Consider the following 12,138-nt stretch of genomic DNA (forward strand, 5'->3'; position numbering starts at 1 on the left):
GTCACTGAGTAGCATTTGCGATCGCTACACAAAGCTAACTAAATTACCCCCAGGAACGGTAAGGGACGTAGGACAACCAGAGGATATATAAGAAATACAGGGCTGATGGTAAAGGATAGCTTGTTGAAACCGGAGAATGTCATTGTCAGTCGCGTCGATAAAAAAAAGCTAAAGCTATGCTTACGTCGGCTCGTTTTTTTCGTCTTTTTCAGCCTTTGACACTAAAGCCATCTTTTTAACTGAACATTTTTATGTTCTTCCACATCTATGCCAGTCAATTTGGCACCAGGCACATCATTTTCGGAGTGAGTTGGTAGGTTTAGCGCTGTAAACATCTCCTTCGTACACGATTTCCATTCACTTCCTATTAGGGACAAACGGTGGCTTGTCCTAGCTTTGTCCCAGCTTAGCAACGGTAGCTAATGCCATGAATATTAATGAGCGGAAGTGACGTGTTGCTTGCGGTACGCCATTGCGATTAATTAGGATTAATTAATTTTTAAGCTGTAATTAACGCGAATAAAAATTTTAGTCGTTTGACAGCACTAATCTTTACATTTAGGCACTCCTGCAATCATCACACCTTTTGTGTTACAAACTGACCCCGGCCCCCAGTTAGAGAAGGGAAAAGTTATGTGGCCCTCACAGGACAAAGTTTGGGAACCCCTGCCCTAGAAGGACGTTGAGCCAGCATTTGTTTTGATGCTCCTTCGCATGCGGGTCAGTTTGCATAGCGCATCTTGGTCTGCGAACTAGTGCACATGCTTGATACTTGAACGGGCTCAATAGACAAAGGCAGTCCGAACGGGCGTGCCAAAAAAAAAAAAAAAACGGATAGGACAAAAAATCGGAATTGAACATTGAACACCTGCGGTATGAACCTAGACTTGGAGACTAGTGATATACACTTGGTGAAGTGGAACAAATGTATGCTTTTTTTACAATTTTGTCCGAGTACTACAAGTGTCAACACGGCCTTACAGTCTGCTCTACTTTGATAACGTCACCACATTCAGTGTTCATCCAGAGAAGGCAGGCGCTAACGCTAATAATGACATTATCACCGGATGTCTCTGTGGACAATTCGGAGTGACGGGAGGAAAAGGTTTCCTCCATTCAGCAGCACAAAATGAGTGAAATTGCTTTGACAATGTGAAGGCGCGGCTCCAAAGTGAACTTCAAAGTGAAACCCGAGCCTCCTGCTCCCTCTGAAGTCACACATTAGCACACAAAACCCAAGGTTGTCTTATTATTTTACCATTACCATTGAGAGTTTCTGCAAGATTACATGTTCATCATCACATTTTTCAGCAACGGCTCGCCTCCCGTCAGAGGGCATACGTGTTGAATATTCAACAAATCCGATGCGTCATCTCTCCAGGGGGTGCTGCTGCTGTTCACTTCTATCATTCGAATGCAGGCAGGACTCGCGGTAAACGTGTTCCTCGAGCGCTGATTCACACTAATCCAGAGTCTGCCAGGACGGCGGCCGCTCGTTTAGTTCTGCATACCAAACGCTATTCTTTTGATTTGGACTTCCAGCGGGCCCGAGGAGCCGTGAGAATTGGTTGGCTGTATTGAGCTGATATCCACGTCATGCTGAGCAACTAATGCGGGCATCTGAAGTCATTGCTTTTCTGTCTGCAGGTTAGCTTGTCAGTGAAATGTGGCCTAATTTGCTTGCGTTGGGGTAAAACATAGGGAGACATCAGAGCGATTTAGGTGCTCGTCAAAGGATTATTCGCTGCCATTGGTGTTAATAGACGTCAAATCCGTTAGAACTGAGAGGGACAGCAGTTAACGATCACAGTTAACTACCGTATTTTTCGGAGTATTAAGGAACTTGCACATTAGACCGATTCGTCTGATTGGAGAGCTGCTTCGCTACAACACTTGCAAATGACTTGTTGAAAAGGGTCAGTATTCACACTGCGCCAACCGAACTTTCCGAGTAGCATCATTTGGACGAAAGGTGCACTCGTTGATTTGACAAATTTAGAAGAAGAAACACCTCCCTCCTGGGATGGGAAGGGGCATGGATTGTGCACGTAATGTAGCATAGCATAATTTTTACATGTTAAACTGTGTGTGTGTGTGTGTATATATATATATATATATATATATATATATATATATATATATATATATATATATTTATATATATATACACAGTGGGGAGAACAAGTATTGGGAAAACCAATTGACAGTGTATCAAATACTTGTTCTCCCCACTGTATATATTTTTTTATAACTTTTTTATTTTGCAATTGGGGGGGGGGGGGGGGGCGAATTCCTGAACAAGTCGCTGCTTGGCCACCGGCGGGATCGCTCCCTGCCGACTCAATGCCGAGTGAACTGGAGTATATAAAAAATGCATAGGGGAAAATTAAACCACGAAAGGGAGCTGCGTGGTACCCCAAGACACACAGGTGTGAAATTGCTCTCACTTTTGTGACTTTTTGGACTGTCAAATTGTTGCCACTTCCACTCACGAAACTGCCGCCCCAAGAGGCTCTGCCTGTCTCTGCCAGTCACTCTCACACGGTACGTTCAGCAACAGCATGCAAAACACAATTGCCACATTAGAACCCGATTCTGTGAATCAAATGCAACTGCTTAGCGCAGCACAACACCATTTGGCCATGGCTAATCGTCAGTCATCTTGGCATTGTTGATTTTGAGTAGCGACCGCGCTGTAATTCCGCTTCCAAGGATACCCTACATGTACCCGCACAGCCTAAAGCATCACAGCTCCACACTGTGACGCTGCACATAAAGTAGCAAAAGTCAAAAGCAAAAATAACTCAATGCCAGTCTTCCCAGTTCAAATAAATTTAACGTCTATAGCTACCAATGGCGGTGAGGTACAAGCAACAAAGTAACAAAGGTGTAACGGTCCGATAACAGGCCTTAACACGTCATATATAGAAGATCAGAATTGGGTGAAAAATATCAGGTTTTTAAGATTTAAAAATATATATATTTAAGGCTACAAAAAAAATAATAAAATAAAAATGTACAAGGATATAATCAAAGGAAACAAAAAAATTGTTTTGCACTACGCAACATTTTTAGAAGGACTATTGATGCCATGCTAGCAGACTGCAAAAATTTGCAACTCATTCAGTGGTGGAACAAATGCGAACAGGGCTCGGGTGCGATGAGCATAAACGGGACCCCGCGAGTGCAACGTCCAACGGGGGTGTGTATGCTGTTGGACAATTATTTGTGGGCTCCTCCATGCTTTCGCGTGCCCCTTAGGACAATCGTCCGATGTGTGTGTGTGTGTTAAGTGGAAAATTTGTTGCAGGCCCCTCCAGACAACCGGTTACAGCTCCGAGCATCATCATACCTTTCTGTTTGACCCTCCCCTTGCCCAACCATGCCTACTTTACGCTTGCTTGGAAACCGAGCCCCTTAGAGGGCCGGGCCCGGGTGTGGTCGCAAGCCCTAGAACCCCCCTAAGTTCCGCCCCTGAGCTCATTCTGGTTGGGAGTGGGTGTGGTTAAACTTGTGTTTGAAGATTTTTTTAGTGGGCGGGGCAAAAATTAATTAGGATCTACTTTCATTTATAAGTCTTTCTGTCACTTTTGAATGATTTTTTTTTTTAAATAAAAAATATGGTGCACGATTTTAAACTCACTTTATAAAGATGTCCCGATCGATCCCGATCATTTTCAAAGTATCGGAATCGGCAAAAAAATATCGGACGTGCCTTTTTTTAATATATATATATTTTTTAATTAAATGGTTTTCTAATTGTATTTAATGTTACAGACAAAATGTCTTACACTCATCCAGAGTCTTTAGTTTTGGCTTAAAGTAGGGCTACCAAATTTGTCGCGTTAACGGCGGTAATTAATTTTTAAAAAATTAATCACGTTAAAATATTTAACGCAATTGACGCATGTGCTGCACGACCCACTCACACATTGTTGCTTTCAATCTAAAATGGCGCCGTTTTACCTATATATAGAGCTAAAAGGCAGCGCAAAATGAGTAGAGTGAATTTTGACAGTCTTTGGAGCCTTTTCTAAAATGGCTAAAGCCTTACAATCCCTTTCTCAACAATTAGAAATATCGTGGGAAGCAATGTGGGGAAGAAAGGTAGTAGTTGATCTTTTTCTTAACACCCTATGTTATTTACCAACACAGAGAAGATATATCAATTGGTGCCACTACGCACAGTCATGGTTGCACTTCCCATCATGCATTTGGGCAGGACAGTTAAATGGCTACAGTATCATTTACTGAAAGCTCAACAAATACACTTGATGGCAATATTTAGTCACAATATACAAAGTCACATTTATCCTTTAAGAATTACAAGTCTTTCTATCCGTGGATCCCTCTCACAGAAAGAATGTTAATAATGTAAATGCCATCTTGAGGATTTATTGTCATAATAAACAAATACAGTACTTATGTACTGTATGTTGAATGTATATATTCGTCTGAGTTTTTTTCATTTTTTTCTTAATGCATTGCCAAAATGTATATGATCGGGAAAAATTATCGGGAATGATTGGAATTGAATCGGGAGCAAAAAAAAAAAAAGTAATCGGATCGGGAAATATCGGGATCGGCAGATACTCAAACTAAAACTATCGGGATCGGATCGGGAGCAAAAAAACATGATCGGAACAACCCTATCACTTGATTTTATAGCACCTTTAATTGCGACTGAATACCCGTTCAGGTTTCAGTGTTTGGCTTAACTATGTTGGAAATTTTCATCAAAATCTTTTGCATACTAAAATACAAATGGAAAACCTTACCTTTTGGTGGCTCCATCTTTAAACTCATTGTTTCGGTGTGTCTGTAAAACAAAGCCATATGATAGTACATTAAAAAAGAGCTTTTAATAATTTCATTTACAAAATGCTTGCTGTGAAAACTGAAAATATGTAATATTATCCCAAATACTAGCAACAAGCCACACCAAATTTGTAAATGTGGACATTTCATCATAACAAGAGGTTCTAAAATCGTGTCAAGGTCCAAAAAAGGGTGTAAGGCCTCAGAGGTTATGCCATCTTTGTGGCATGCAGCAAACTTTGCTATCAGCTTGTCAGACTGGGAATGTCTAGACTTGACTGGACACTGTAAACGTGGAATGCGAAACCCCTGCTGACCGGGACCACCAAGATCCCTTGGAGTCAAGTAGCTGCTCCCGGAACATGAACCAAACATAGGCTGGCGGCTGAATGTCTTCATTATAAAGTTATGCCAGTGCACATTTATGTCACAATTTTATATTCATTTCTTTTTGGCCATGCCCAGTAGTTGCGGCAGGAGAATAGAATTATTTTATTAAAAGTCAAATAAATTAGGCCAAACCCTGAAACTAGAAATGACATGGGAAATTCAAAAATCCCCAATATCGTACCATCTGTAGTTAAGTTTTTATGAGCAAAAGAAAATCTGTCAAAAGCAACACGAAATGTGTTCATACCTGTGAAGGTATTAGAATTAAGCCTGTCGCAATATGCAATAATTCCATTTATTCATCCATCCATCCATTATCTTCCGCTTAGAATCGCACAGTACGGTAAATGAAAATGAAGGCGGTAAATTTTATTTATCGCCTCGCCTGCACGAGCGTGCGCGCGTGCGGCAGACGTGCTGTTAACAGTTCGGCTTTCTTGTTACCAACTACGCAAAATGCATTTTCGTTCTTGGTCCGGCAAAAAATAGCGCCGGAGCCAATCCGTTCCCATTATATCCTATTGTTTAACGTATACCGGCCGCGTCAGTGCTCCGGATTGACTGCGGACCATCTACGACATGCTGGAGCCTGCTGGATGGTTTGGGCTATTTTTTATTTTTGCCGGATCCATATCCGTCAAAATGGGTGGAGCCGGGCCTGGAGTCAACAGCCCAGTTGCTTATTCACGGTTTAACCAGCGAACACGGACGAAGAACGCTCCATCATGGAGGTGGAAAGTGACAAATTGATTTATGATGCAGCAGATCGTCATTATAAAGACAACATTAAAAAGGAAGCTGTATGGTGTCCTATTATATGTGTTTTTCTGGCCATGATATCAAACACACGACGTGCTGACAACTTTGTGTTTTTAATCAACACACGGCGCTAACAACACTTCCTCAACCTGTGGCTCTCGGCAGGCTGTGCCGCGTCACAACAAAACAACATCACCGTTGCGTGCGCTTCAGGGTGCCTCGGAAAACATCCAATCAGAATATTACAAATGGAACGCCATAGCAGCTATTTGGGGAAAAGTTTTCATTTGCCTAAATGCTAACCGTATTTTTCGGACTACAAGTCGCACCTGAGTATAAGTCGCACTAGCCATAAAATGCCCAACGAAGAGAAAAAAACTATATACAAGTCGCATCGGAGTATAAGTCGCATTTTTGGGGGAAATTTACTAGATAAAATCCAACACATAGAACAGACATGTCATCTTGAAAGGCAATTTAATATAAAAATACAATAGAGAACAACATGCTGAATAAGTGTGCAGTGCATGAACAACAAAATGCGAATATACTGTCCTCACCAGGATGTTACGGCTCGGTCCTGGCTGTTCAGCGGGCTAAACTCCCAAATGACGATGCTGGACGTCCGTATAATTTGCTGAATCAATTTTGTCCTCGATACCAAACAGGTTCGCATCGACGTAAATAAATGATAATTAGGTGCTTTTACAGTAATGACATGACACAAACGGTTAGCATGCGTTCGCTAGCATTAGCGCATCGTTCAAACAACCACACAACTGTCTCAAAGTGTCCGATCGCGGGTGGAAAACACACAACAACAACAGAAAAGATGATGCACACAGGCGTTGCCTCTGTAGAGATATTTTACAAGCATAAACAATGAACGTAGGTTTGCAGCTGTGTTTCTCTCTTGCTAACTCGCCCACTCAGTCAGAGCTACAGTGGGGAGAACAAGTATTTGATACACTGCCGATTTTGCTGGTTTTCCCACTTGCAAAGCATGTAGAGGTCTGTAATTTGTATCATAAGTTCTCTTCAACTGTGAGGGACGGAATCTAATACAAAAAAACAGAAAATCACGGTGTATGATTTTTAAATAATAAATTTGCATTTAATTGCATAAATCGAACTTAATATTTGGTACAGAAACCTTTTTTTGCTATTACAGATACAAAACGTTTCCTGTAGTCCTTGACAATGTTTGCACACACTGCAGCAGGGATTTTGGCCTACTCCTCCATGCAGATCTTCTCCAGAGCCTTCAGGTTTCGGGGCTGCTGCCGGGCAACACGGACTTTCAGCTCCCTCCATAGATTTCCTATCGGGTTCAGATCTGGTGACTGGCTAGGCCACTCCAGGACCTTAAGATGCTTCTTACAGAGCCACTCTTTAGTTGCCTTGGCTGTGTGCTTTGGGTCATTGTCATGCTGGAAGACCCAGCCACGACCCATCTTCAGGGCTCTCACTGAAGGAATGAGGTTGTCAGCCAAGATCTGGCGATACATAGCCCCATCCATCCTCCCCTCAATACGGTGCAGTCGTCCTGTACCCTTGGCAGAGATGCAGCCCCAAAAAACGATGTTTCCTCGTCCATGTTTCACGGTTGGGATGGTGTTCTTGGGGTTGTACTCATCCTTCTTTTTCCTCCAAACACGACGAGCCGAGTTTAGACCAAAAAGTTCAATTTTGGTCTCATCCAACCACATGACCTTCTCCCATTGCTCCTCTGGATTATCCAGATGGTCAGTGGCAAACTTCAGACGTGTCTGGACATGCACTGATTTCAGCAGCGGGACCTTGCGTGCGCTATAGGATTTTAATCCATGACGGCGTAATGTGTTTCCAATGGTTTTCTTCGAAACTGTGGTTCTAGCTCTCTTCAGGTCATTGACCAGGTCCTGCTGTGTAGTTCTGCGCTGATCCCTCACCTTCCTCATGATCAGTGATGCCCCACGAGGTGAGATCTTGCATGGAGCCCCAGAACGAGGCAGATTGACCGTCAACTTGAACTTCTTCCATTTTCTAATAATCGCTCCAACAGTTGGTACCTTCTCACCAAGCTGCTTGCCTATTTTCCTGTAGCCCATCCCAGCCTTGTGCAGGTCTATTATTTTATCCCTGATGTCCTTACACAGCTCTTTGATCTTGGCCATTGTGGAGAGGTTGGAGTTTGTTTGAGTGTGTGAACAGATGTCTTTTATACAGGTAACAAGTTCAAACAGGTGCAGTTACTTCCGGTAATGAGTGGAGAACAGGAGGGGTTCTTAAAAAAGAACTAAGAGCCGAAATATTTACTAGTTGGTAATGTATCAAATACTTATTTCATGCAGTTAAATACAAATTTATTATTTAAAAATTATACAATGTGATTTTCTGGATTTTTGTATTACATTCCGTCCCTCACAGTTGAAGAGAATTTATGATACAAATTACAGACCTCTACATGGCTTGCAAGTGGTAAAACCAGCAAAATCGGCAGTGTATCAAATACTTGTTCTCCCCACTGTACGTAGCTGTCGGTCTTCTTCTGGCGTGTGAGCGCTCTTTTTCACGTAAACAAGTGCAAGTGCGCCCCCACGCTGGCGTGAAAGCGCCACAAACTAAAAGCATGCATTTCAATATAAAAAGTCAATAATACAATTGAACACACATTGCCAAAGGCAGAACGCGAACATGGCCATATCTTATTAAGTTATTCAGATAACTATAGCATAAAGAACATGCTAACAAGTTTACCAAACCTTCAGTGTCACTCCAAAACACCAAAATAACATGTGAAATGATATCATAAAAGGGTGTAATAATTTCACACATAAGTCGCTCCTGAGTATAAGTCACACCCACAGCCAAACTATGAAAAAAAACTGCAACTTATAGTCCGAAAAATACGGTAAGTCATTAAGTGATTTTTTTTTTTTTTTTTTTCTTGAAAATTTCTTCTGTGTTTCTGTGCGGTATTAATGTTGTTGTCTTTTACTTAAGAGGCACGGTCTATTGTTTTTAGTTGTGATTTCTTTCTATTTTTGAATTTAAGAGTAAACATTTATTGCGTTTAAATGGGTGTACTTGATCTATTAATATACACTGTATTCTCTTTGTGTTATTGTAAATTGGTGTAAAAAAATGGGGGGGGGCGCAATAATATCGCATATTGCAATAATTTATGAGATAAATTATCGCACACTAAAATTTGAAGAAGAAGAATTGAAGAAGATATTTAGATAAACTCATTCACTGCCATGACGATGATAGGCATCCAGTCATATGACTCTTTTCATCATTCTGTTGAGAATTTTATTTTTTCTTGTACCGTCAATAGTAGCCAATGAGTTTAGGTGATTTTTTTTTTTCAAGATACAGGAAGAGTTCGGTTGCCTTGATTCTTTTTACGAATTTGACACTTATTTGGCGTCTGTACCAATGTTGTGCTCACCAAATCTTGCTGTAAAAGACCACTTTTATTTTGTTAGTTGTATTGTCTGTTCTCCGTACTTGTGTGACAAAATCAAAACTACTGTAATCGAATTAAAAATTGCATGTAAAATTAAATGAATGTTGTAATTTCCACTCCACTTTTTTTCATACTCGCGTCAAATGCCAGTAATAGATGCGCTTCATCTTTGACTTACTTGAGGAATTGTTTAACTAACCAAAGCCCAAAGTGTTCTTTTTCCCCGCTTTATCTTTTATAAGAGTGTAATTAGCTCTATGTCATTATTATTGCCGTTGGCATTTTTCATTTTAATTTCGGGGACCATAACCGGGAGTGGTTGATGAAAAATGTATACTGTCGTGAATTAATTTTTGTACAATCTTACTTAATCATCTTTAAGCTTATTTGGGTCTGCTAAATTAAGTCTAGTGATGATTTCATAAAGGGTGCCTTAAATGGATGTCTACAATCCAGCAGAAAATTGAAACGAAGGGTTCAAAAAGTCACACAAGAAGATGATCATCTTCTAATCAGTCACTTGTTAATCGGAGGCATTAACAAGACACCGTGTCTTCATCTCATTTACCAGGTATTTAATGCTCTATGCGGTTTTCATATTTAAATTTATGCACTTTCCTAAGACTTCATTGATGTACCATTCCTTTTTTTTTTTTTTTTTTTTTTTAAATGTCAATCTATTCTTTGAAAGTATTCTGTACTTTCTGTTCTTCATTATAATATTCACTCGTCTTTTTTTGTCCAAGTATAATTGACTCAGAATAAGAATTTTAACATCACTTATAGGGGGGCAAGTAACAGTTATTTTCATAATCGAGTAATTGGACGATCAATTAAATGATTAATCGATTAAACGGATGAATCACTTTTTTCCAGTTACCTTCACAATTTACCTTAAGGTTGTTTGAGGTATGTTGTAAGTAACAATGAATATGAAATGGTTGACTGTTTCCTTCAAAAATAATATTTTATTATAGTTTCCTGACTCAGCTGTAGTCTACAACTGTATCGATTATCAAATTCGTTGGCAATAGGGCTGCAACTAACGATTACCGTAATTTTCGTACTATAAAGCGCACCTGACTTTAAGCCGCCATCCACCAAATTTGGCACAAAAACAGCATTTATTCATAGATAAGCTGCACTGGACTATAAACTGCAGCTGTCCTCACTGTATTATAGGATATTTACACCAAGGAACCACCATGAAGCTTTGACTCAATTCCTGCAAAGCTTCATTGCTTCAAGAAGCTTCATTTGGCCATCACTGTTCCCTTGGGGGAGACAGTCAACCTCCGCTGTCAACACTGTTCTTGTCCAACATGCCTTCTAGCATGCATTGCAACACTACATATGTAAATAACAATCAAAATTCATGTTCTGTGCTAATTATTTCTTCAGTTACTGTTCTATTTGTTTCATTAATTGCTAATCATGGTATTTGGTAACACTTGATTTGACAGTGGCGCCAGAAGACTGTAATTAGACAGTCATAACTATGACATGACACTGTCATGAGCTTTAATGATGGCTTATAACAGATGTCGTTTCGCATTATCTGGCAAATTATCTCACTTTTGAATGAATGTAAAAGATCCAAGCTGGACATAAATGGAGTTAGTGCCATAATTTGCCGGATGACACTTAATGACATCCGTCATAAGCATTCAGAAATGCTCATGATAGCATCATGTCATAATTACGACGGTCTTATGACAGTCTTATGACGCTGCTGTCAAATAAAGTGTCACCTATTAACACAAAAAAATCAACAAATAAGCCACACTGAACTATAAGCTGCGGGATTCAAAATGAAGGATAAAAGTAGGGGCTTATAGTCCGAAAATTACGGTACTTTCATAATTGATTAATCGGACAATAAATTAAACGATTAATCGGATAAATGTCACTTTTTTTTCAATTACCTTCACAATTTACCTTAGAGTTATTTTAAGCATGCTTTAAGTAACAATCAAGATGAAAAGGATGACTGGTTCCTTAAAATAATATTTTATTCCAGTTTCCTGATTTAGCTGTAATCTACAGTTGTGTTAATGATCATATTTGTTGGCAACTAATTTATTAATGAATTTTAATCGATTAGTTGTTGCAGCGTTATTAAGAAACTAGTTTAGACTGTAAGATGTCCAAAAATGTTTTCCAAAGTAAAAGCTGGTTTTTGTTCATGTCCTACTTTGACAAAAATATAATGAAGAAATCTGGTATTTACAACTGAGAAGTTATATGTATGTTATAATTTCATGTACTTAACTGTAGTCTACAAATGTATCACTTATCAAACTTGTTGGCAATAGGGCTGCAGCTAACGATTACTTTCATAATCGATTTATCCAATTATCGAATAAATGTCACTTTTTTCAATTACCTCCCAAATTACCTTGAAGTTGTTTTAGGCGTGTTGTAAGTGGTAATGTAGACAACACGGATGACTATTTCTTTCAAAAATATTTCATTACAGCTTCCTGACTTAACTGTAGTCTACAACTGTATTAATGATCAAATTCGTTGGCAACTAATTTTTTAATTGATTTAATCGTTGCAGCCTTATTAAGAAGCTAGTTTAGACAGTAAGATGTCCGAAAATTGGCAAAAATGAGAATTGTTGTTTTCCAAAGTAAAAGCTCATTTTTGTTCACGCCCTACTTTGACTTAACAATAATATAATGAAGAAATTTGATATTTACAACTTAGTTATA

The sequence above is a fragment of the Corythoichthys intestinalis genome, chromosome 9, assembly GCF_030265065.1.
Source record: "Corythoichthys intestinalis isolate RoL2023-P3 chromosome 9, ASM3026506v1, whole genome shotgun sequence".
Classification (NCBI taxonomy): domain Eukaryota; kingdom Metazoa; phylum Chordata; class Actinopteri; order Syngnathiformes; family Syngnathidae; genus Corythoichthys; species Corythoichthys intestinalis.